General features: G+C 47.9%; 1 long non-coding RNA gene across 1 annotated transcript; it reads right to left on the reverse strand.

Moving 5' to 3' along the window:
- Window positions 1–1,550: 1,550 nt before the first annotated feature.
- LOC112633826 lies at window positions 1,551–3,963 on the reverse strand. The gene is made up of 3 exons (XR_003121596.1): window positions 3,844–3,963; window positions 2,153–2,327; window positions 1,551–2,004 (listed from the first exon to the last, which is right to left on the reverse strand). It is a non-coding gene; the product is annotated as an uncharacterized LOC112633826 (long non-coding RNA).
- Window positions 3,964–23,697: the final 19,734 nt, after the last annotated feature.

Genomic DNA, 23,697 nt, shown 5'->3' on the forward strand with positions numbered 1-23,697 from the left:
ATCCAAATTTAAAATTACATCTAAAGGTGACTCAAACATATCAGTTGAAAAGCTGGAAATAAAAGGAACAATGTGTTTTTATTTGCCCCACAGACATGAGATTGTCAAAAAATTCAAAGAATGTTAACATCCAGGGAAGCCTGGGTCCAGAGAAGCAGCTATATTCAGGGACTATTGATAGCAATGTACTACCCACAGACCTTGTGGAAAGTTGTCTGGTCATAGCTATAAAAATTTTACATATGTGTATCCTTTCACCCAGTAATCACTTTCCTGGGAATCTACCATCAACAGGGGGTTAATGCATATTAGGTTCTAAATTGTGTCTCCTTTCCCAAATTTATATGTTGATATTCTAATATTTATATGGTGATATTCTAAGGCATATATAATGTAATCGGCCTCAAATTCTGATGCTTTTTCTTAAAGCCTGTCACTATCATCTGCTTGCATGTCAACTCATTGGCTGTGAAGTTGAGCTGAGTGGAAAGTCCACCTTCTTAGTGAAGCACTTGAAGCTGTCCATCTTGCTCTCCCATTCCTAAAGTTTCAGTGTGTCACCCAGGGGGTGGACTCAGGGCCAGGAAGAATCTGGCACTCACCATCTCAGCCTTCCTCTTGCCCTGTCTCCAGACTGTCTCTTCAGTGCTGGTGGCGCACATCAGGAAATGACAAAAGATGTGGCACTGTGTCTGCACCCAGAAGCTGGCCATGTGTTTCATCGACTAGATTGGGCCCTTTCTGCACTTGAACACAGATGCCACTTCACCACAGATGCCTTCCACACTGGCAGTGAGCTCTTCGCCAATCAGCCCAGGCAGGACCTGGACCCACTCGTGGACCTGTTAGTACTGTCTCAGGGACACCAGGCCAACATCCTGGACATCATCCACTTACTCAAGGAAACTCTTACCAGAGTCCTCCTCAAGATGGCCTGTGGTCTACCTCTTGGCATCCAAGAAGCCCCCAGTGCTGTAGAAGCCCTGAGGCATGGAAGGGAGCCCCAAAGGCAGTGCACACCCTGCTCCTGAGCCTGCTGCTCATTTTCTCTATGTGGTTCCATTTGCAGCACAGTTGTTGCACTGAGGTCTGTGCATGCCAGGCAAGACCAAGCTGGTTCAAAGAGCAACCAGCCACCTCTGCAAAGGCGTACCAGCAGGAGGTGGACCAGCCACCAACCTCACTCACTGCCAGTCAGGGTAAATCAGTTAGTCTGCCCTGGAGGTAGGGCCCCAGAGCCATCTGCTTTTCCTCAGGCCTCTACTCCATCAACTGACAGGTGGTGGTCACTCACACTGTGGGAACCTGGCCATCCCTTTGTTTCCTTGAGTGGTTGAAGTTGGCGGCTTGTCCACCTGCTCCTGGCACACCCTTTCAGAGGTGGCTGATTGCTCTTTGAGTCAGCTTGGCCTTGCCTGGCCTGCACAGGCCCCAGGTACTGACAAGCTGCACCGAGTGAGCTTGTCTGTTCTTGGGCCAAATTCTAAATCTAGCCAGGGCCACAGAAGGCTGAGTCCCCTGGGTAGTAATCCTGGCTGCTGCAGGGAAGCCCATGGTGCCCCTCCCCACTCAGGGCCCAGGATGAAGTCTGACAGGGACAGGACCCTTTAGGTATGGGACTTGTGCCCCAGGAGGGGGTCTCTGTCATACAGGTTGGGTGAAAAGATGTATGGCATGCTGCTGGCTGCCAGGGCTGTTGCAATGCATATTCAACTTTCTCTCCAGGGACCTCAAAGTGACCAGCTTCCCTTTTCAGAATGGCTTCCCAAAGCCCAGGAGCCATCTGGGGCTGCAGAGCAGCTGGCTGTATGCTGCCCTGGCTTTTTCCATGCTCTGCTGGTCATTACCCACCAAGGGGGGTCAGATGCAGGCACCAGGCACGACAGTTGTCTCTGAATCTGCTTCTTGGTTATCATGGAGCTGGACTGGGCCTGATGACAGGGTCCTGATGGGGTTATCCTGGGTGGTCACAGGGGTGATCAGAGAAGATGCAGAATGGAATAGCTGCGAGGATGAGTGAAACGACTGTCAGCACAGAACAGGTACCCGGTGAGTGCTCAGGGATCACCCTGAATAGCTACCCAGAGTACCACTCACCTGATAGCGACTGTCCCTAAGCCAGGAGGAAGAGAAGAGAGCAGCTCCCACTCACCTGAGTCTGATCAGTCAGTTGTGCTGAGATGTGCCTCTCACCTAGGAAATGGTCCTTCATGCAGAGCCACTCACAGGCACTGCTGTGTGTCTCTAACTGCTCCACAACACAGAGGCAATGGGGTTCAGCAACACTGACATTGTAGGGTGGCACAACCCACCACAACGAGAGCCTGCTTGGGTCAACAGGGCCCAGGGTCAGTGTCCTCTCTCCCGTGAACTGACATATGTGCATGAAATGGGTTTGTGCATGAGTGTGTGCCTGTGTGTATGTGCGCGCTTATCTGTGTGTTTGTCTTGCTTCTCTGGACAGGCCTAGCTTCTCCACTCACAGGTGCACCCATGTTCTCTGTCATCTTAGAGCATTAGAGTCTCTACAGGTGCTTCCCAGTCTCTGCCCTCCCCACTCATGGTGGTCCTGGGGATGCAGACAGAGGAGAGGCAGGGGGTAGAGCAGAGAGGGCTGGCACCCTCTCTAGGTGGAACACAGGTTATTTGTAAAGTTGCAGGTCTGCCAAATAGTACTGGATTCAACACATCTTCTCACCTTCTCTTTCCAGCCACCCTCCAGGCTGCCCTGACTCACCTTCCCTGCAGCTGGAGACAAGGAGGATCTACAGACAAACCCCCTGCCTGAGGTCACATAGTGGCCAGTTGTCCAGGTTCCTACTGACCAGCCACCCCTGATCAGGTTCCCACTGATGAGGCCCTTCATGACCACTCCTCCATTGACCAGTTCCTACTGACCAAGTCCCCACTCACCATGACTTCCTAACCAGACCCACATTTAATAGGCCTCATGGGCCAGACCCCACTGACCAATTTACAACTGACCTGGTCCCCACTGCCCAGGCTCCCACTGACAAGACCACAATTTACAAGGTTGCTGCTCACCTGACCCCCACTGAACAATTCTCCATGGATAAGTCTCCAGCTGACCAAGCCCCATCTGACCAGGCCCTCACTGAACAGGCTCCAAGGCACTAAGGCCCCACACTGACTAGACCCCTAGTATACTGTATAGGCCCCACGAACCAGTTCTTCATTGTTTAGGTTCCAACTGATCAGGCCCCCTAATAAGGCCACCACTGACCAGATCCCCCCACTGACCAAGCTTCCAATGACTAGGTCGACAGGTCCCCACTGTTGAGGCCTTTACTGAGGAGGCCATCACTAACCAGGATCCTGCTGATCAGGTCCCAGCTGACTAGGTCCTGATGACCAGGTCATCTCTGACCGTGGTCCACTGACCAGACCCCTGAGCAGCAGTGCTCAAAGTCTCATTACAATGTCCCCATCAGCTCACAGACCCTCTCTCCGTGCATGTGTACCTAGAGGTCAGTCCCTGGGTTTGTTTTGGTGACACTGCCTTTCCTCCAAGACACAGGGAGAGTCAGTCTCAGGCTCCAGGTGCCCAGCTCCACACTCACCCCAAAGGCCCTCTGGACCCATCTCAAAGGAGACAGTGAGGTGGCCTGGCACTGCCTGGACATGCCATCTACCCTATTCCTGAGTGTCAGAGTGTGAGGAAGGGAGGGACGTTTGGCAGACGAGACACCTTGTGCTGCTGGGTCTCCCAGGGCCTTTCCCACAGAGCCCCAATCTAAAGACACAGCACAGAGGCTACACGAAGACTAATCCATGAGGACTGTCCCCAGACAGCCACAAGGCCCTTTGCTGGTTTCTTGGTACCTCAGTGGATGTGGCAGTGGTTTTTCTGTTGGGGACCAGTGAGAGCACACTGGGGAGGGCACGCCTGTGCTTCCTCAGTGTCTCTGCCACTGCTTCTAAGAAAAATTACTCATTCCAGGGTTGGGGCAGAGAAAATACAAGATTAGCATCGAACATCTTGTGCCAGAAAGTAAAAGAGTGCCAACAGAGTAACGGGGACAAATCAAAAAGACAAAGTCAGCTTGAAATGTCTTAATCTTGGGGAACTGGAGCACCAGAATCATGAGCTTTCCCTTCGCCCTTATTTATTGGTTTTATTTCTCCATGTAGAACAAAGAAGAGATAAGAAAATAATCATCTGGCAACCACCGTAGTAAGAATTTTTCAAACACAAGGCATCCATGAAATGCTAAATCTAGTGGGTTCTGAGGAGTAACCAGATATTTACAAGGTCTCAAAATATCTCCATACAAAATACGGTTGAACTACAAAAAGAAAACCGTAACATCAGCATTGACAAACCTGGCAGGTACTCCTTCACTCTCCTAAGCTATGAAACTGTAAAATGCAAATAAGCCTTCGATGACCTTTACTAAATTATCAATGATGAATTGGTTGTTTGACTGTTTAAAGAGCTGACATTTGGGCAATTTGAGTATGGCAAACTCAATAATAATAGTTTTCATATGCAAGATCCACTTAAAACTTAAGGAGGATAAAAAAATCATTTAAAATGCCCTATAAATTATCATCATATACATGATACAAAAATATCCTACTTCAGTAAATATTGTAATGTTACTTGTATAATATCGTAACATTGCAATATTACTATACAGTATTACAATACTGTAATGCCAGAAATGCACCATAGAGAAGCGCCTGTGGGGATAGTAAGGATAGTAAGGAAAGGCACAGGGAAAACAGTGCCTTTCCATAAGGCCCTGTGCTAGGCCCCAGGGACCCTGATGTCCCTGGTTCAAACCCAGGGTGCCTCTCGGGTCCACTAGTGGTACATCAAAGCAGACAGAATTCCCCTGAAGGGGAAGTAAGTTTTGAGGGAGGGGATGGGAACCTGTGTAGGAAGGAAACCAAAAACACACTGGCAGGGAGCTTTCCTGCATCACCAAGGGATGAAACTACCTTCCCATCAGACACTGTGCTGGGTCCCAGGGACCCAGCATACTGGTTTCCAGACCACAGTGCATCATGGGCCAGGTAGTGGTACGACAAAGATGGCATAAGGTCCCTGAGGGGAAAGTAAGTTTTGAGGGAGAGGAGATAGGGTGCCTGTGGCAGATAAGATAAATAACGCATTACCGAGACACATTCCTGGGACATCCCTGGAAGAATGTGCCTTCCCATCAGCCCCTATGCTGCTACCTGGAGACCCTTATGTCCCTGGTTCAGACCTGGTTTGTTTCTTTTGCCCACTAGGGTACCACAAACCTGGCAGAAGGCCCCTGAGTGTAAGGTAAGGTGCAGGGAGAAGAGGCAACTGAGGGAGAGTAAAGACAACCCACTGCTGAGAAGCAGGGCCTGTGTCCCCCATGTATGAAAGAGCCGTATAATCAGCCCCTGTGCAGCAACCTGGAGACTTTGGCATCCCTGGTTCAATTAAAGGGTGTGTGTTGGGTTCCCTAGGGGTACCCCAAAGTGGGCAAAAGGCCCCTGAGGGAAAGGTAAACTCTGAGGGGAGGGAAAGTGGGGCACTGCTGTCACAAATAAAAGAAAGAAAATCGTGCCACTGAGAAACATTCCTTTGACCACCACGGATGAAAGTGCCTTCCCATTGGTCCATGCGCTGGGTCCCGGGAAACTTGGCATCAATGGTTCGAAACGAGTGTGCATCTCAGGCCTACTAGCGATACTCCAAAATGTACAGAAAGACCCTGAGGGGAAGGTGAGGTTAGAAGGAGTGCATATGAGGCTCTTGTGGCAGAAAAAGAAAAAAAACGCACCATGGAGAAACGTTTCTGGCCTCTTCAGGGATGAAAGTGCCTTCCCATCAGAACCAGTGCAGGCTGCGGGTATGCTGGGGTCCCTTCTTTGAGCCAAGGGTGCATTTCGGGCCCATTATGGGTACCACAAAGAGGGCCGGCAGCTCCTGTGGGGATAGAAAGGTTGGAGTAAGGGGAGGTGGGTCACATGTGGCAGGAAAAAAAAACACGCCTCCAAGAAGCATTCCTGGTTCTCCACGGATAAAATTCCCTTCCCGTGAGCCCCTGTGCTGGTACCTGGAGACCCTGGCGTCCCTGGTTTGAACCTGGGGTGTGTCTCAGGTAAGGTAGGGGTATCACAAATCGGAGAGAAGAACCCTGATTAGAAGATAACGTTTGAGGGAGGGATGGTGAGGCACCTGTTGCAGGAAAAAAAAAAAAAACGCTCCACTGAGAAGCAGGGCATGGGTAGATGCATACCAAAATACCTTCCCATCAGCCCCTGCGCTGAGCCACGGGGACCCAGCGGACACTGTTTCGAATGTAGCATGCATCTCGGGAGTGCAAAGGGTACCCCAAAGTGAGCAAAAGTCCCCTGAGGGGAATGTAAATAGTGAGGGAGGTGAGGAGGTCCACCTGTGGCAGAAAATAATAGTTGCAACACCGAGAGGTTATCCTGGGTCCCCCACAGAGGAAAGTGCCTTCCCATCAGCCCTGGCGCTGTGCCCTGGGAACACTAGAGTCCCTGGTTCAAACACAGAGTGTGTTTCGGACCCACTAGTGTTACAAAAATGTATCAAGAAGGCCCCTGACGGGAAGGTAAGGATGAGGGCGGGGAGGTGTGTTACTTGTGGAACAACAAAAAAAAAATAGTGATGCTGAGAAGCATTCCTTGTCCCCCATGGAAGAAAGTGCCTTCCCATCAGCACTTGCAGAGGGTCCCGGGGACCATGGCATTTCCTGTTTGAACCCAGGGTGCATCTCAGCCCAACTTGGGGTACCCCAAAGCAGGCAGAAGGCAACTGGGGGGATGGTGGCTTTCAAGGGAGGGGAGCCGGGGCACTGGTGGCACCCAATAAGAAAAAAAACGCACCACTGAGGAGCATTCATAAGTCTAACATGGAAAACAGTGCCTTCCCACAAGGCTCTGTGAAAGGCCCCAGGGATCCTGGCGTCCCTGGTTTGAACCCAGGATGCATCTCGGGCTCACTAGTGGTACCACAAAACAGACAGAAGACCCCTGAGGGGAAGGTATGTTTTGACAGAGGGGATGTGACACAACTGTGTCGGAAAAAAAACCAAAAACACACTGACAAGAAGTGTTCCTGGGTCCCCTGGGATGAAACTGCCTTCCCATCAGCCCCTGCGCTGGGTGCAAGGGAGCTGGCATCCCTGTTTCCAGACCACGGTGCCTCTCGGGTATGGCAGTGGTACAAAAAAGAGGGCATAAAGCCCCTGAGGGGAATGTAACTTTTGGGCGAGGGGAGTTGGGGCACCTGTGGCCAAAACGATAAAAAAGCCACTACCAAGAAGAATTCCTGGGTCATACCCAGATGAATGTGCCTTCCCATCAGCCCCTGGGCTGCTACCCAGAGACCCTTTTGTTGCTGGTTTGGATCCTGGGTATTTCTCGTGCCCACTAGGGATACCACAGACCTGGCAGAAGGACCCAGAGTGGAAGGTAAGGTGCAGGGAGAAGAGGCAACTGAGGGAGAGAAAAAATACACACTGCTGAGAAGCAGGGCCTGTGTCCCCAACATATGAAAGTGCCTTACACTCAGCACCTGCACTGTGCCCCGGGGACTCTGGCATACCTGGTTTGAATACAGGGTGTGTCTTGGGTTCCCTAGGGGTACCCGAAAATGGGCAAAGGTCCCTGAGGGAAAGGTAAACTGTGAGGGAGGGGAAGTGGGATACCACTGACAGAGAAAAAAGAAAGAAAATTGTGCCACTGAGGAGCTTTCCTGGGTCCACCACAGATGAAAGTGCCTTCCCATCAGTCTGTGCACTGGGCAGTGGGGACCCTGGCATCTATGGTTCGAAACCAGGGTGTGTCTAGGGCCCACTAGGGGTACTAAAAAGCAGACAAAAGGCCCCTGATGTAAAGGTAATATTTGAGGGAGGGGATATGGGACACATGTGTCAGAAAAAGAAAACAACATTGCATTGGTGAGAAGCGTTCCTGGGTCCCCCAGGGATGAAGGTACCTTCCCATGAGCTCCTTCAGTGGGTCCCAGGGCCCCTGGTGTCCCTGGTTCAAATACAGGGGGCGTCTTGGGCTCTCTAGGGGTACCCCAAAGTGGGCAGAAGGTTCCTGAGCGGAAGGTAAGCTGTGAGGGTGTGGAGGTGGTACACTTGTGGTAAAAAAAATAAAAAGGAGAAAATCGTGCCCCTGAGAAGTGTTCCTGGGTCAACCATGGATGAAAATGCCTTCCCATCAGTCCCTGAGCTGGGACCCGGGGACCCTGGCATCCCTGGTTGGAACCAAGGGTGCGTCTCTGACCTGCTAGACATTAAACAAAGTGTGCAGAAGGTCCCTTAAGGAAAGGTGAGGTTTGAGGGGTGGGGATGGGAGCAACCATGTCGAAAAGGGGAAAATGTGCTGATGAGAAGTGTTCCTGGGTCCCCGAAGGATGAAACTGCCTTCCCATCAGCCCCTGCACTGGTACCTAGACACCCTGGTGTCCCTGGTTGGAACACAGTGTGCTACTCGAGCCTGCTAGGTGTACCACACATTGGGCAGAAGGCCCTGATTGGAAGATAAGGTTTGAGGGAGGGAAGGTGAGGCACCTGTGGGAGAAAAAAAAATGCACCACCGAGAAGTGGGGCCTGGATGGCCCACGGATGAAAGTGCCTTTCCTTCCACAACTGCGCTGGTGAACGGGTACCTGGGTGTCCCTGGTTTGAATCCAGGGTGCATCTCAGGACCGCTAAAGGTACCCCAATGAGGACAGAAGACACCTGAAGGTACTGTAAATAGTGAGGGAGGAGAGGAGTTGTACCTGTGGCAGAAAAAGAAAATCGCACTACTGAGAAGCTTTCCTGGGTCCCCTATGGAAGAAAGTGCCTTCCCATCAGCCCCTGCATTGGGACTTAGGAACCCTGGGGTCCGTGGTTCGAACCCAGGGTGTGTTTGGGGATCACAAGTGGTACCTGAAAGCAGGAAGAAGGCCCCTGAAGGGAAGGGAAGGTTTGAGGGCGAGGAGGTGGGTTAACTGTGGTATTACAAAAAAGAATAAATGCACCAGCGAGAACCATTCCTTGTCCCCCATGGAAGAAAGTGCCTTCCTAACAGCCACTGTGCTGGGTCCCGGGGACCGTGGACTCCCAGGTTGAAAACTAGGGTGAGTCTTGGGCTCAGTGTGGGTACCCAAAAGCAGGCAGAAAGCACCTGACGAGAAGGTAATGTTTGAGGAAGGGGAGCTGGGGCACCTGTGGCAGAAAGAAATAAAAGCAATGCACCACTGAGAAGTGCTCCTGGGTCCCATATGGGCAACAGTGCCTTCCCATCAGCCATTGCACTAAGTCCCGGGGATGCTGGCCTCCCTGGGTCGAACCAAGGATGTGTCTTGGGCCCATTATATGTATCCCAAAGTAGGCAGAAGACACCTGATTGCAAGATAAGGTTTGAGGGAAGGGATGTGAGTTACTTGTGGCAGAAAACAAAGAAAAACATGACACTGAGAAGCAGGACCTGGGACACCCTTGAAAGAAAGTGCCTTGCCATCAGCCTCTGTGCTGAGCCCCAGGGAACCAGGCGTCCTTGTTTCAAACCCAGGGTGGGTGTGTTTCCGGCCCTCTAGTGGTACCACAAAGAGGGCAGAAGGCATCGGAGGGATGAGTAAGGTTTGAGGAAGGGGCAGTTGGGCACCAGTGGCAGAAACCAAGAGAAATGGACTACCGAGAAGCATGTCTGGGTACCCCCGGACAAATGCGCCTTCCCATCAGCCCCTGCATTGCTACCTGGAGATCATTATGTCCTTGGTTCAGACACTGGGTGTTTCTCGTGTCCACTAGGGGTACCACAAACCTGGTAGAAGGCTCCTGAGTGGATGGGAAGTTGTAGGGAGAAGAGGCAAATGAGGGAGAATAAAAAAAATGCAGAGTGCATCTAAGGCCAGGTAGGGGTACCGCAAATCGGAGAGAAGGCCCCTGTTTGGAAGACAAAGTTTGAGGGAGGGATGGTGAGGCACCAGTTGGAGAGAAAAAAACTGTGAGTGTGAATTTGAGTGAGTGTGAGTATGTGAGTGTGTGTGAGTGTTTGTGTGAATGAGTTTGTGGGTGTGAGTGTGTGTAAGTGAGTGTGCATGAGTGAGTGAGTCTGAGTGAATGTGTGTGAGTGAGTGTGTGTGAGTGTGAGTGTGTGAGCATGAGGGTGAGTGAAAGTGTGAGTGATTGAGAGTGTGAGTGTGAGTGGGGTTGAGTGTGTGTGAGTGAGTTTGTGAGTGAGAATGTGAGTGACTGTGAGTGAGATTGTGAGTGTATGTGAGTGTGCATGTGGGTGACTGTGTGTGAGTGTGAGTGTGTGTGAGGGAGAGTGTGAGTGTAAGTGTGTATGAGTGAAACTGAGTGTTAGTGTGTGTGTTTGTGAGTGTGAGCAAGAGTGAGTGTGAGTGAGTGTGTGTGAGAGAGTGTGTGTGTGAGTTTGAGGGTGCTTGTGTGTGCGTGAGTGTGTGAGTGTGAATTGAGTGTGTGTGAGTGTGAGTGTGATGGTGACTGTGAGTGAGTGTGTGAATGTGAGTGTGTGTGAGGTGGTTTACATGTGGTATTACAACAAAAAAACGGGCCATCGAGAAGCATCCCTTGTCCCCCATGGAAGAAAGTGCCTTCCCGACAGCCCCTGCACTGGGCCACAGGGACCATGGCCTAACTGGCTCAAAACCAGGGTGCATCTCGTTAACACTATGGGTGCCCCAAAGAAGGAAGAAGGCACCAGAGGAGAAGTGAAGCTTGGAGGAATGGGAGCTGGTGCACTTATGGCAGAAGAAAAAAAAGAAAATTGCACTGCTTAGAAGTGTTCCTGGGTCCCACACGGACAACAGTGCCTTCATATCAGGCCTTGCACTGGCCCCTGAGGACCATAGTGTCCATGGTTCAAAATCAGGGTGCATCTCAGGCCCTGCAGGGGTACTCCAAAACGGACAGAAAGACCCTAAAGGGAAGATGAGGTTAGAAGGAGGGCATAGGAGGCTCCTGTGGCAGAAAAAGAAAAAAATGGATGCCAGTGAGGAGCGTTCCTGGGCCCCCAGGGACGAAAGTGCCTTCCCATCAGCCACAGTACTGTTCTGCAGGCACCCTGAGTTCCCTGGTTCAAACCCAGTGTGCCTATTGGACCCGTTAGGTGTAACACAAAGAGAGCCGGAGGCTCCTGAGGGGATAGTAAGGTTGGAGTGAGGGGAGGTGGGGCATATGTGGCAGTAAAAATAAAACGGGCTGCCAAGAAGTGTTCCTGGGTCTCCACGTACAAAAGTGCCTTCCCATGAGCCCCTGTGCTGGTACCTGGAGATCCTGGCATCCCTGGTTCAAACACAGGGTGTGTTTCAGGCCAGGTAGGGTACCACAAATAACAGAGAAGGCCCCTGATGAGAAGATAAGGTTTGAGAGAGGGATGGTGGGGCACCTGTTGCAGAAAAAAATAAAAACCCTCCACCAAGAAATAGGGCATGGGTCGACGAGGACCAAAATGTGTTCCCATCAGCCCCTGAGCTGGGCCATGGGGACCCTGCGGACACTGGTTTGAATGTAGCGTGCATCTCAGGAGTGTGAATGGTACCCCAAAGCCAGCAGAAGTACCCTGAAGGGAAGGTAAATAGTGAGTGAGGTGAGGTGATCCACCTGTGGCAGCAAAAGATAATTGTGAAGCCAAGAAACTATCCTGGGTACTCCACGGACGAAAGTGCCTTCCCATCAACACTGACGCTGGGTCCCAAGAACACTGGAGTACCTGGTTCAAGAGTGGACTGCATTTTGGACTGGCTAGTGGTACCCAAATGAGGGAAGAAAAACCCTGAGAGGAAGGTAACCATGAGGGTGGGGAGGTGGGCTACCTGTGGAATAAAAAACAATAGTGAGGCCAAGAAGCGTTCCTTGTCCCCCACGGAAGAAAGTGCCTTCCCGTCAGCACCTGTGGTGGGCACCGGCGACCGTGGCATTTCCTGTTTGAACCCAGGGTGCATCTCGACCCAACTTGGGGTACCCCAAAGCAGGCAGAAGGCAATTGAGATGATGGTAGCTTTCAAAAGAGGGGAGCCAGGGCACTGGTGGCACCCAATAAGAAAAAAACAAGGCACCGCTGAGGAGCATTCCTGAGTCTAACACAGAAAACAGTGCCTCCCCACAAGGCCCTGCAATAGGCCCCAGGGATCCTGGCATCCCTGGTTTGAACCCTGGGTGCATCTTGGGCCCACTAGTTGTACCCAAAAGTAGACAGAAGTCTCCTGAGGTGAAGGTAAGTTTTGAGGGAGGGGATGTGGGGCACCAGTATCATAAAAAAAACAAAAACACACTGGCAAGACATATTCCTGGGTCCCCCTGGGATGAAACTGCCTTCCCATCAGCCCCTGCACTGGGTCCAAGCAAGCTGGCGTCCCTGTTTCCAGACCACAGTGCATCTCAGGCATGGTAGTGGTATGAAAAAGAGGGCATAAAGCCCCTGAGGGAAATGTAACATTTGAGGGAAGGGAGTTGGGGACCTGTGGCCAAAAAGATTAAAAAGTCACTACTGAGAAGCATTCCTGGGTCATACCCGGATGAATGTGCCTTCCCATCAGCCCCTGCACTGCTACCTGGAAACCCTTATGTCCCTGGATTGAATCCTGGGTTTTTCTTGTGCCCACTAGGGGTATCACAAACCTGGCAGAAGGACCCTGAGTGGAAGGTAATGTGCAAGGAGAAGAGGCAACTGCGCGAGAGAAAAAAAAAAAAAATGCTGAGAGGTGGGGCCTGTGTCCCCAACGTATGAAGGTGCTTAACAATCAGCCCCTGCGCTGTGCCCTGGTTATTCTGGTGCCCCTGGTTCGAATACAGGGTGAGTCTTGGGTTCTCTAGGGGTACCCAAAAATGGGCAAAGGCCCCTGAGGGAAAGGTAAACTGTGAGGGAGGGGAGGAGGGACATCGCTGACAGAAAAAAGAGAAAGAAAATCACACCACTGAGGAGCTTTCCTGGGTCCACCATGGACGAAAGTGCTTCCCATCAGCCCTTGCGTTGCTACCCAGAGACCCTTATGTCCCTGGGTATTTCTCGCACCCACTAGTGGTACCACAAACCTGGCAGAAGGCCCCTGAGTGGATGGGAAGGTGTAGGGAGAAGAGGCAAATGATGGAGAGAAAAAAAAACCCAGGGTGCATCTAAGGACAGGTAGGGGTGCCACAAATCGAAGAGAAGTCCCCTGTTTGGAAGATAAGGTTTGAGGGAGGGATTGTGAGGCACCTGTTGTAGAAAAAAAACTGTGAGTGTGAGTTTGAGTTAGTGTGAGTGTGAGTGTGTGTGAGTGAGTTCACGTGAGTGTGTGACTCTGTGTGAGTGTGTGTGAGTGTGAGTGTGAGGGAGTGTGTGTGTGACCATGTTAGTGTCTGTGAGTGTGCGAGTGTGAGTGTGCCTGTGAGTGAGTGTGAGTGACAGTGTGAGTGAGAATGTGAGTGTGAGCGTGAGTGAGTGTGAGTGTGTGAGTGAGTGAGACTGTGAGTGTGAGTGGGGTTGTGGGTGTGAGTGTGAGTGTGTGTTTGTGAGTGAGAATGTGAGTGACTGTGAGCAAGAATGTGGGTGAGTGTGTGTATGAGTCAGTGTGCATGAGGGAGAGTGTGAGTGTAAGTGTGTGTAATGAAAGTGAGTGAGTGTGAGTGTGTGTTTGTGAGTGTGAGAGTGAGTGAGTGTGTGTGAGTGTGAGTGACTGTGAGTGTGAGTGAGAGTGAATGTGTGTGTGTTTGTGTGTGTGAGTGTGGGGGTGCTTGTGTGTGACTGTGTGAATGTGAATGTGTGAATATGAACGTGTGAATGTGAGTGTGAGTGACTGTGTGAGTGAGTGTGTGAGAGGAAGTGAGTGAGTGATTGTGTCAGTGTTTGTGAGCTGGGTTACCTGTGGTATTACAACAAAAAATAGAAACGGTCCATCGAGAAAGATTCCTTGTCCCCCACAGAAGAAAGTGACTCCTGACAGCCCCTGCACTGGGCCACGGGGACCAGGGCCTAACCAGCTCGAAACCAGGGTGTGTCTTGGTAACAGTATGCGTGCCCCAAAGAAGGAAGAAGGCACCAGAGGGAAGTTAAGCTTTGAGGAAGGGGAGCCAGTACACTCGTGGCAGAAAAAATAAAAGAAAATCGCACCACTTAGAAGCGTTCCTGGGTCCCACAAGGACAACAGTGCCTTCATATCAGTCCCTGCACTGGCCCCTCGGGACCGTGGCATCCATGGTTCTAAATCAGGGTGCGTCTCAGGCCCTGCAGGGGTACTCCAAAGTGGACAGACAGAAACTGAGGGGAAGATGAAGTTAGGAGGAGGCATATGGGGCTCCTGTGGCAGAAAAAAAAATGCATGCCAGCAAGGAGTGTTCCTGGGCTCCCCAGGGATGAAAGTGCCTTCCCATCAGCCACAGCACTGTTTTGCGGGCACCCTGGGTTCCCTTGTTCAAACTCAGTGTGCCTATCAGGCCTGTTAGGGGTACCACAAAGAGGGCCAGGGGCTCCTGAGGGGATAGTAAGCTTGGAGTGAGGGGAGATGGGGCATATGTGGCAGAAAAAAATAAAATGTGCTGCCAAGAAGTGTTCCTGGGGCTCCACGGAAGAAAGTGCCTTCCCTTGAGCCCCTGCATTTGTACCTGGATATCCTGCCATTCCTAATACTAACCCAGGGTGTGTCTCGGGCCAGGTAGGGTACCACAAATCATAGAGAAGGCCCCTGATTGGAAGATAAGGTTTGAGGGAGGGATGGTTAGGCATCTGTCAGAGAAAAAAAATGCACCAGTGGGAATCGGGTCATGGATCACCGTGGACCAAAATGCCTTCCCATCAGGCCCTGTGATGTGCTTCGGGGAACCTTTGGTCTCTGGTTCGAATGTAGGGTGCATCATGGGAACACGAAGGTTACCCAAAACCTAGCTGATATCCCCTGAGGGGAAGGTAAATAGTGAGGGAGATGAGGTAGTGCAGCTGTGGCAGAAAGAAATAATCCTGATGCCGAGAAGGTATCCTGGGTCCACCACAGATGAAAGTGCCTTCCCACCAGCCCTGGTGCTGGGCCCCAGGAACCCTGGAGTCCCTATTTCAAAAGAAGGCTGTGTTTCGGCCCTGCTAGTGGTACCTGAAACAGGGAGGAAGGCCCCTTAGGGGAAGGTAAGGTTTGAGGCCAGAAGGTTGGTTACCTATGGAATTAAAAAGAAATGCACCACCAAGAAGCGTTTCCCATCCCCCATGGAAGAAAGTACCTTCACATCAGTGTCTGCGGTGGGCCCTGGGGACAGTGACCTTACCGGTTGGAAACCTGCATGTATCTCGGGCCCACTTGGGGTACCCCAAAGCAGACAGAATGCACCTGAGGGGATGGTAAGTTTCCAGGGAGGGGAGCTGGGGCACTGGTGTCACCAAAAAAGAAAAGAACAATGCATCACTGATAAGCATCCCTTGGACCAACAGGGAAAACAGTACCTTCCCATAAGGCCCTGTTTTAGGCCCGAGAGACCCTGGCATCACTGGTTTGAACCCAGGGTGTATCTCAGGTCCACTAGTGTTACCCTAAAGTGGAGAGAAGACTCCTGAGTTCAAGGTAAAGTTTGAGGGAGGGGATGTGGGGCACCTGTGTCGGATATTACCAAAAGTACACTGGAAAGAAGGGTTTCTGGGTCCCCCAGGGACCCAATTGCCTTCCCATCAGCCCATGCACTGGGTCCCAGGAACCTGGTGTCCCTGTTTCCTCACCCGCCTGCATCTCTGCCCCGGTAATGGTATGACAAAGAGTGCATAAGGCCCCTGAGTTGAAAGTAAGGTTTGAGGGGAATTGGGCACGTGTGGCAGAAAAGATAAAAAACGCACTACCAAGAAGCATTCCTGGCTCATCCCCGGATGAATGTGTCTTCCCATCAGCCCCTGTGCTGCTACCCAGAGACTCATGTACCTGGTTCGGACCCTGCGTGTTTCTCATGTTCACTAGGGTTACCACAAACCTGGCAGTAGGCCCCTTAGTGGAAAGTAAGGTGCAAGGAAAAGAGGCAACTGAGGGAGACAAAAAAAAAAAAAAAAGTTGCATCCTGGGCCAGGAAGGGGTATCACAAATCGGAGAGAAGGCCCCTGTTTGGAAGATAAGGTTCGGGTTACCTGTGGTATTACAAGAAAAAATAAAAACGGGCTGTCGAGAAGCATTCCTTGTCCCCCACGGAAGAAAATGCCTTCTCAACAGCCCTGCAATGGGACCCAGGGTCCATGGCCTAACCAGCTCGAAACCAGGGTGCCTCTTGGTAACACTTCCTTATTCCTGAAATAAGGAAGAAGGCACCAGAGGGGAAGTTAAGCCTTGAGGAAGGGGAGCTGGTGTACTTGTGGCAGAAAATATAAAAGAAAATCACACCATTTAGAAGTGTTCCTGGGTCCCACACGGACAACAATGCCTTCATATCAGGCCCTGCAATGGCCCCTGGGGACCATGGCATTCATGGTTTGAAATCAGCATGTGTCTTGGGCCCTGCAGGGGTCCTCCTAAATGGACAGAAAGACCCTAGGGGAAGGTGAGGTTAGAAGGAGGGCATATGGGGATCCTGTGGCAGAAAAAGAAAAAAATGGAAGCCAGCCAGGAGCGTTCCTAGGCTGCCTAGTGATGAAAGTGCCTTCTCATCAGCTACATCACTGTTCTTTGGGCACCCTGGGTTCCCTGGTTCAAACCCAGTGTAGCTATTGGGCCCGTTAGGGGTACCACAAAGAGGGCCGGAGGCTCCTGAGGGGATAATAAGGTTGGAGTGATGGGAGATGGGGCATATGTGGCAGAAAGAAATAAAACGTGCCACCAAGAAGTGTTCCTGGGTCTCCACGGACGAGAGTGTCTTCCCGTGAACCCCTGCACTGGTACCTGGAGATCCTGGCATCCCTGGTTCGATCCTAGGGTGCGTCTCAGGCCAGGTAGGGTACCACAAATCACAGAGAAGGCCCCTGAATGGAAGATAAGGTTTGAGGGAGGGATGGTGAGTCACCTGTTGGAGAACAAAAAAAAACGCGCCACCGGGAATCGGGTCATGGGTCGTCACGAACCAAAATGCCTTCCCATCAGGCCCTGTGATGTGCCTCGGGGAACCTGTGGTCTCTGGTTTGAATGTAGGGTGTATTTCAGGAGAGCAAAGTGTACCCATAAACGAACTGAAGTCCCCCGAGGGGAAGGTGAATACCACTCACACTCATATTCACTCATTCACACAATCACACTCAAACTCACTCACTTGCACTCCCACTAACTCACACTCACACACACTCACTCATACCCTCACACTCACACCCACTCACACTCACATTCACTCACACACTCACATTCTTACTCATTCACACTCTCACTCACACTCATAGTCTCTCTCACACCTTCACACACTCTCAGTCACTCACACTAGCACTCTCACTCACACTCACATTCTCCATCACTCACACTCTCACTCACACACTGTCTCACTCACACTCTCCTTCTTTCATACTCACACTGAAACACTCACACTTGCACATTCACACACTGACACACACACTCATACACACTCACATTCAGTCACTCACTCATAATCACTCATTCACAATCACACTCACACACTAGCACACTCACTCATGTACTTACCCTCACACTCACACACACGCTCACACACTCTCACTCACAAACTCACACTCACACTCTCTCACTCACCCTCACAATAACACTCACTCCCTCACTCACCCTCACAATCACACTTACGCTCACACTCAAACTCACACTCACATTCCCTTACACTCACACTGAATCACACACACTCTCACATTCACACACACACACTCACTAACACTCTCACTCACACTCACTCTCACTCTCACTCACACACTCACACTCACTCACTTGGAAACTCATTCACACTCATGCTCACTCACTCTCACACTCACATTCACACTCTCACTCACATTCATTCACCCAAACTCACAAACTCGCTCACATTCAAAGTGAGTCACACACTCACACTCAAACTCACTCACACTCACACACTAACACACTCACGCACACTCATTCACACTACACTCAAACACACAGTCACATTCTCACACTCACTAACACACTCACCTTCCCAGACTTACCCTCACACTGAGACTCACACTCACTCACACTCTCACTCACTCTCACACTCACACTCTCACACTGACGCACCCACACTCACAAACTCACAGTAAATGTCACTCTCACACACCCACTCACACCCAAACTCAATCACACTGACACTGACACTCATGCACACTCACACCCTCACCTACACTCAGAAATTCAATCACACTTACACTCACACACACACTCACCCACACACTCACATGTGCTCACACTCACACACACACGCACTCACTCACGCTCTCATTCTCACAGTCACTCTCCCACTCACCGTCACACCACCATTCACAGTCACTCACAAACTCACACTCAAACACACTCATACTCAAACACACTCACATTCACACACTCACACTCATTTAACTCACACCCACTCACCCTCACTCACTCACAAACACACATTTGCCCTCACACCCTCACACAAATCCTCACTCACTCTCACACTCACACTCACTCACCCACACAAACTCACACTCAATCACACTCACACTCAAACTCACTCACACCATCAATCACACTCTCACTCACTCACACTCACAGTCACACACACACTCACTCACATTCACTCACATTCTCACACTCACTCACACACTCACAGTCACATTCACATTCACACACTCACACTCACACACTTAAATCACACTCACATTCACACCCACTCACACTCACTCACAAACACACATTCACACTCACAAACTCACACAATTGCACTCACAAAGACCTACTCACACTCACACTCACTCAAAAACATACATTCTCACTCACTCACAAACGCTCTCACACCCTCATTTGCTCTCACACTCACACTGACTCACTCTCTCACTCACACTCACTCACCCACACTTAAAAACTCATTCACACTCAGAGATTCACACTCACTGACACTCAAGCTCCCTCACACTCACACTAACACTCACACATACTCACTTATATGCTTTTTTCTAGTTTTTGTCTGAGGATATTTCCTTTGTCCCCACAAGCTTCAATGCACTCTGAAACATCCCATTGCAGATTTCAAGAAAACAGTGTTAGCACACAGCTCAATGAAAAGAACAGTGTTACACTGTGAGATGCATTCACACATCACAAAGCACTTTCTCAGAAAGTATGTTTGGTTTTTATCTGAGGTTATTTCCTTTGTCACCATAGGCTTCACTGAGCTACCAAATATCCCTTTGCAGATTCCACAAAAACAGTATTAGCAAACTATTCCATGAAAAGAAAGGTGAAATCTGTGAGATGAATTCACACTTCACAAAGAAGTTTCTCAGAAACCTTCTTTCTAGTTTTTATCTGAGGATATATCCTTTTTCACCATAGGCCTCAATGCTCTCGTATAACTCCCTTTGGAGATTCCATGAAAACATTGTTAGTAAACTGTTCTATGAATAAACAGGTGTAAATCTGTTGGATGAATTCACACGTCACAAAGAACTTTCTTAGCTTCTTTCTAGTTTTTATCTGAAGATGTTTTCTTTGTGAAAATATTCTTCAATGTGATCCAAAATATCCCTTCTCACTTTCCCCAAAAACAGTGCTGCCAAAATGCTCCATGAATAAAATTGTGTAACTCTGTGAGATGAATTCACAAATCACAAAGCAGTTTCTCAGAAAGTTTCTATCTAGTTTTTGAGGATAGTTCCATTTTCACTGTAGGCCTCAATGTGCTCACGGATAGCACTTTGCAGATTACACAAAAATAGTGTTAGTAAACTGTTCCATGAAAACAACAGTGTAAATTTGTAGGATGAATTCATGCATCAAAAAGGAAAGCTTGTTTCTAATTCAGGATATTTCCTTTTTCACCATAGGCCTTAACGCACTCCCAAATATCCTATTGCAGACTAAACGAAAACAGTGTTATCAAACTGTTCAATGAAAAGAACCCTGTAATTCTCTGAGATGAATTCACACATCACAAAGTAGTTTCTCAGAAAGCTTCTTTCTCGTTTTTATCTAAGGATATTTCCCTTTTCACTATAGGCCTCAATGCACTCCCAAATATCCCATTGCAGATTCAACAAAAACAATTTTAGCAAACTGCTCCATGTAAAGAAATGTGTAACGCTGTGAGATGAATTCACACATCACTATGTCCTTTCTCAGAAAGCTTCTTTCTACTTTTTTTCTGAGAATATTTCCTTTGTCACCACAGTCTTCAATGTGACCCAAAGTATCCCTTCTCAAATTCCCCCAAAACAGTACTACCAAACTGTTCCATGAAAAGAATCATGTAACACTGTCAGGTGAATTAACACATCACAAATTGGTTTCTCAGAAAGCTTCCCTCTAGTTTTTATCTGAGGATATATCCTTCTTCACTATAAGCCACAATACGCCCACATATATCCCTTTGCAGATTACACGAAAACAGTGTTAGCAAACTGCTCAATGAAAAGAACAGTGTAACTCTGTGACATGAATTCACACATCACAAAGCAGTTTCTCAGAAAGTTTCTTTCTAGTTTTTATCTGAGGATATTTCCTATTTCACCATAAGCCTCAAGGTACTCCCAAATATCTCTTTGCAGATTCCATGAAAACAGTGTTAGTAAACTACTCCATGGAAAGAAAGGTGTAACTCTGTGAGTTGAATTCACAAATCACAAATCAGTTTCTCAGAAAGCTTCTTTCTAGTTTTTGTCTGAGGATATTTCCTTTGTCACAATGAGCTTCAATGTGCTCTGAAATATCACATGGCAGAATCCAAGAAAACAGTGTCAGCCAACTGCTCAATCAAAAGAACAGTGTAACTACATGAGATGAATTCACACATCACAAAGACGTTTCTCAGAAAGTTTCTTTTTGGTTTTTATCTGAGGACATTTCCTTTGTCACCATAGTCCTCAATATGCTCCCAAATATCCTGTTGCAGACCCCATGAAAACAGTGTTATCAAACTGCTCAATGAAAAGAATGGTATAATTCTGTGAGATGAATTCACACATCACAAAATCATTCTCAGAAAGTTTCTTTCTAGTTTTTATCTGAGGATATTTCCTTTATCACCATATGCTTCAATGAGATTCAAAATATCCCTTCTCAGACTCCTCAAAGACAGTGCCACCAAACTGGCCTATGAAAAGAATCATGTAACTCTGTGTGATGAATTCACACATCACAAAGTAATTTCTCAGAAAGCTTCCTTCTCTTTTTTATCTGAGGATATTAAACTTTTCACCATAGGCCTCAATGTGCTCTCAAATGTCCCTTTGCAGATTCCATGAAAGCAGTGTTAGGAAACTGTTCCATGAAAAGAAAGGTGTAACTCTGTGAGATGAAGTCACACATCACAAAAAACTTTCTCAGAAAGTTTCTTTCTAATTTTTATCTGAGGATATTTCCTTGCTCACCATATGCTTCAATGAGATTCATAATATCCCTTCTCAGACTCCCCAAAAACAGTGCCATCAAACTGATCCATGAAAATAATAATTTAACACTGTGAGATGAATTAACACATCATAAAGCAGTTTCTCAGAAAGCTTCTTTCTAGTGTTTATATGAGGGTATTTCCTTTGTCACCTTAACCTTCAATACCCTCCAAAGTATCCCTTTGCAGATTCCATGAGTACATTAACAAACTGCTCCATGAAAAGAACGGTGTAACTCTGTGAGATGAATTCACACATCACAAAGCAGTTTCTCAGAAAGCTTCTTTCTAATTTTTATCTGAGGATATTTCCTTTTTCGCTGTAGGCCTCAATGCACTCCCATATATCCCTTTGCAAATTGGACAAAAACATTGTTTTCAAACTGCTCCATGAAAAGAATGGTGTACTCTGTGAGATTAATATACACATCACAAAGCAGTTTCTCATAAAGCTTCTTCATAGTTTTTATCTGAGGTTATTTCCTTTGCCACCATAGGCTTCAATGCAATCCAAAATATACTTTCTCAGATTACCCAAAAACAGTGCTAACAAACTGGTCCATGAAAAGAATCCTGTAAATCTGTGAGATGAATTCATACATCACAAAGCAGTTTCTCAGAAAGCTTCTTTCTAGTTTTTAATCTGAGGACATTTCCTATTTCCCCATAGGCCTCAAAGTGCTCCCAAATATCTCCTTGCAGATTCCACGAACTCAGTGTTAGTAAAGTGCTCCAAGAAAATAAACGTGTAACTCCATGCAGTGAATTCACAAATCACAAAGCAGTTTCTCAGAAAGCTTCTTTCTAGTTTTTGTCTGAGGATATTTCCTCTGTCAACATAAGCTTCAATGTGCTCTGAAATATCTCATTGCAGATTGCATGTAAACAGTGTTAGTAAATTGCTCCATGAAAAGAAAGCTATAACTTCGTGAAATGAATTCACACATCAAAAAGAACTTTCTCAGTATGTTCATTTCTATTTTTTATCTGATGATATTTCCTTTGTCACCACAGGCTTCATTGCTATCCAAAATATCCCTTCTCAGATTTCTCCAAGCAGTACTAAAAAACTGATCCGTGAAAAGAATTGTTTAACTCAGTGGGATGAATTAACACATCACAAAGCAGTTTTTCAGAAAGTTTCTTTTTAGTTTTTATGTAAGGGTATTTCCATTGTCAACTTAAACTTCAATGCACTCCGAAATATCCCTTTGCAGATTCCACGAAAACAGTGTTAGCAAGTGGCTCAATGAAAAGAATGGTGTCACTCTGCGAGATGAATTCACATATCACAAAGCAGTGTCTCAGAAAGCTACTTTCTGATATTTTCTGAGGATATTTCCTTTTACACTATAGTCCTCAATGTGTTCCCAAATATTCTTTTGCAGATTCCACAAAAACAGTGTTAGCAAAATGCTCCATGGAAAGAACAGTGTAACTCTGTGAGATGAATTCACTCATTAGAAAGCAGATTCTCAGAAAGCTTCTTTCTAGTTTTTGTCTTAGGGTATTTAGTTTTTCACCACAGGCCTCAATGTTCTCCCAAATATCCCTTTGCAGATTCCACGAAAATAGTGTTAGCAAAGGTCTCAATGAAAAAAAGTGAAACTCTGTGAGATGAATTCACACATCACAATAAAATTTCTCAGAAAGTTTTTTCTAGTTTTTATCTGAGGATATTTCCTTTGACACCATACCATAGGCTTCCACATGATTCATAATATCCTATCTCAGATTCCCCAAAAACAGTGTCAACAAACTGACCCATGAAAAGAATCATGTAACTCTGTGAGATGAATTCACATATCACAAAGCAGTTACTCAGAATGCTTCTTTCTAGTTTTTATCTGAGGATATTTAGATTTTCTCTATAGGCCTCAAGGTGCTTGTAAATATAACTTTGCAGATTCCAGGAAAACACTGTTAGCAAACTGCTACATGAAATGAAAAGTGTAACTCTGTGAGATGAATTCACACATGACAAAGAAATTTCTCAGAAAATTTCTTTATAGTTTTTATCTGAGAGTATTATCTTTGTCAACATAGGCTTCAATGTGATCTAAAATATTCTTTCTCAGATTCCCTTAAAACACTGCTACCAAACTGATATATGAAAAGAATTGTATAACTCTGTGAGATGAATTATCACATCACAAAGCAGTTTCTCACAAAGCTTCTTTCTCCTTTTTATCACAATATATTTAATTTTTCACTGTAGGCCTCCATGCACTCCGAAATATCCCTTTGCCAATTCCAC

The sequence above is a fragment of the Theropithecus gelada genome, chromosome 10 (genome assembly GCF_003255815.1).
Source record: "Theropithecus gelada isolate Dixy chromosome 10, Tgel_1.0, whole genome shotgun sequence".
Taxonomy (NCBI): domain Eukaryota; kingdom Metazoa; phylum Chordata; class Mammalia; order Primates; family Cercopithecidae; genus Theropithecus; species Theropithecus gelada.